This window comes from Sciurus carolinensis, chromosome 12, assembly GCF_902686445.1.
Source record: "Sciurus carolinensis chromosome 12, mSciCar1.2, whole genome shotgun sequence".
Lineage (NCBI taxonomy): Eukaryota > Metazoa > Chordata > Mammalia > Rodentia > Sciuridae > Sciurus > Sciurus carolinensis.
Window position 1 is genome coordinate 116,658,528 of NC_062224.1, and position 3,206 is coordinate 116,661,733.

The 3,206-nt window shown below is 45.9% G+C and overlaps 1 pseudogene; it reads right to left on the reverse strand.

The window, feature by feature from the left end:
* Positions 1–2,333: 2,333 nt before the first annotated feature.
* On the reverse strand, positions 2,334–2,501 carry LOC124962482 (uncharacterized; annotated as a pseudogene).
* Between the last annotated feature and the right edge of the window lie 705 nt (positions 2,502–3,206).

Genomic DNA, 3,206 nt, shown 5'->3' on the forward strand with positions numbered 1-3,206 from the left:
GGAAAGAGCTCTCAGGCCGAGAGCGGCAGGAACTCTGTCCCTCCCAGAGGACGGGAGCAGGGAGGCAGGGGGGGCAGGGCGTACTGAGGCTAGCCTTCACCTTGGTGGTGGTGCCTTGCAGAGGAATCAGTGAAGACCTTTCTAAATGGATTTATTGAGATGCAACGTGCCAACTGTAAACTTTGTCTGTTTTAAGTGTACAGCTCAATGAGTCTCAGTAATTTAGAGCTGGGCAGCCCGGAGCCGTCACAGGATCCAGTTTTAGAATATTTCCATCACCCCAAAAGACTGGGTGCCTGTCTCAGCGTGTCCTGTGCCCACCCTGGGCAGCAGCCTGGAGTCTGCCTTCTGTCTTTCCTCGACATTTCCCGACGGGGCGCCCAGCGGGGTGTGGCCCGCGTTGGCTTCTTTCACTTGCAGTGTTTTGGAGGTTCGTCTGCTTTGCAGATGCAGCAGAGTTTCTTTTTCTTTTTTGCTGACTGCTATCTGACCGAGGGGACGTGTGACTTTCTCCTCTCTGCTCACCAGCCGACGGGCGCGGAGCTGGGTGCACCTTGCTGTTAGGATTTGCTCCAGGACCCACCTAGCTTGCTGGTGTGCACGTACTCCCGAGGAAAGGCTAGGAACGGGCTCGTTGGGTTCTCTGTGAACTTATGTTTAGCTTTTTAGGAAACAGAGGATTGTGCTCCAAAGAGCCCTGCCGTTTCATACCCTCACCAGCAGCAAGCAGTCCCAGGTCCCCGTGCTCTCCAGCAGCGTCACCCTTCCATCCTGGTAGGGGCTGCGTGTCACTGGTTTTAGCTTGTTTCTGGGATGACCAGGGAGCATCTTTTCACATGCTCTTTGCCATCCAGACTTCATGTTTGGTTGCATGTCTCCTCAAATCTTTTGCCCATTTTCAAATTTGTTTGTCTTATTACTAGTTGTAAGAGCTTGCCTTTCTTTCTTTCTTTCTTTCTTTCTTTCTTTCTTTCTTTCTTTGTTTCTTTCTTTTTCTTCTTTTTTCCTCCCCCACCTCCCTCTCTTCCTTCCTGCCAGCCCTGGGATTGACCCCAGCCTTTCTCATGTGATTTCCAGGCAGGGTCTTGCTAAGTTGCAAGGCTGGCCTCTAATTTATGATTCTCCTGCTTCAGTCTTCCAAGTGGCTGGGATTACAGGTATGTGCCACCTTGAGAATCTTTATGTATTCTGGATCATAAGTCCCTTATTAGATAGGTGATTTGCAAATATTTATCTGTGATTTGTCTTCTCCTTCCCTCCTTCCCTTACTCCCTCTTTCTTTCCTTCTGTGCTAGGTACTGAACCCAGGGCCGCACATGAACTAAGTGAGTGCTCTGCTACTGAGCTAAGTCCCTTTTTTAAATTGTATTTTGAGGCAAGGCCTTACTCAATTGCTCAGGCTGGCCTCTAACTCACTAGCCTCCTCTTCAGTCAGTCAAGTATCTGGGATTACAGGTGTACACTGCTGTGCCCAGCTCTTTTTACTTTCTTTTAAAGCTCATGCTTAATTTATTTTTATTTTTGTGTCTAGGGATTGAGGTCAGGGACTCTTAACCCCTGAGTCATACCCCTAGCCCTTTTTAATATTTTATTTGGAGATAGGATCTTACTGAGTTGCTTAGGGCCTCACTAAGTAGCTGAGGCTGGCTTTGAACTTGTGATCCTACTACCTCAGTCTCCTGAGCCGTGGGGATTACAGGTGTGCACCATCCTGCCTGATTTAAGTTTAATTTTGAAGAAGCACATTCTGTCTTTTCTTTTTTGAGTCACATTTTGATGTTATATCTAAGACATTTTGTCTACTCAAGAACATTGATTTCCCACTAGATCTTAGAGTTTTTTCCTAAAACTTTTATAATTTTAGCTCTTATAGTTGGGTTAAGGTTAATTTTTTTAATTTTTGGTACTCAGGACCAAACCCAGGGTGCTCTACCACTGAGCTACATCCATGGCTCTTTTTTTTTTTTTTTTCTTTACTTTGAGACGGTGTCTCCCAGAATTGCCTATGCTGGCCTTGAACGTGTGATTCTCTTAATTTAGCCTTCCAAGTTGTGGCAGTTACTGACACGCGCCACCATGCTGGGTGTGGACGTGATTGATTGTGAGTGAGTCTCTGTGTCTGTTCTAGGTAGAGTTCTATATCGATCTTCAGGCCTGTGGCCACCCAATTGTTCCCATTACCCATTTTTGAAAAGGTTATTCTCTCCTCTTTGAATTGCTTGGTGCCTTTGTTGAAATCAATTGACCATTGATATAAGGGGTGATTGTGGCCTCCCTCTGTTCTCTCAGATGTGTGTGTTTGTGGTTGGGGTCAGCTGTCTTCATGACTAACTTTATGGTAAGTTTTGCAGTGAGAAAGTGTAAGTCCTCCAACTTTGTTTCTGTTTGTTTTGTTTTCAAAATTGTTTGGGCTACTTTGGGTCCTTTGCATTTCCACGTAATTATTAAACTGATAAGAACAGAGACTACACTTGATCTTAGCCAAAAGACCGAGAAGCCATCCATGTAAATATTAAGATCAGTTTTTCAATTTCTGCAAAATAGACTGCTGTTTTTTTTTTTTTTTTTTTTTTTTTTTTTTCCCATCTGTTTTTGTGTTGTTGCACTAATAGATCAGTTTGGGGAAATAATTTCTATGACAACAATATTGAGCTTTTCAATCCATGAATACATCATTTCTCTTCATTAACTCAGATTTTCTTTAATTCCTCTCAGCAATGATCTGTAGTTTTTGGTGCACAAATCTCATAATCAATATCTTTTTGAGAGTTTGTACCTCCCTGCCTGGGAGACTGGTTTCTCCTAAGTCTCATGAAGGCCATGGAGGGAGATGCATGGCCTGGCAGCTGGGAGCAGGAGACAGCCTGGTGGGTGGGTGGGCATGGCCTGGGGTTGGAGGGCCATCTCTGAGCTGCAACCAGCCATGGGACCTCTCAGTTTGCAGCTCTCTAGAATGGGTGTGCTGAAATTCATTTAGTTCCAAGGTTTTGGTTGAGGTCATGCATGGGATGGACCTGGGGAACGAGGCAGAGAGTGGGTCTCGCTACGTGGTGCTAATGCTGTCCGTCCCCACTGGCAGCACTGAAGGGAGAGCAGACCCTCACCCGGCCACCGAGACCCTTCGCAGCCAAGGCAGAGGTAACCGTTGGCGGTAGAGGAGTGCATGTTCCCTCTCATTTGACCTCCAAACAACTCACTGAGCTAAC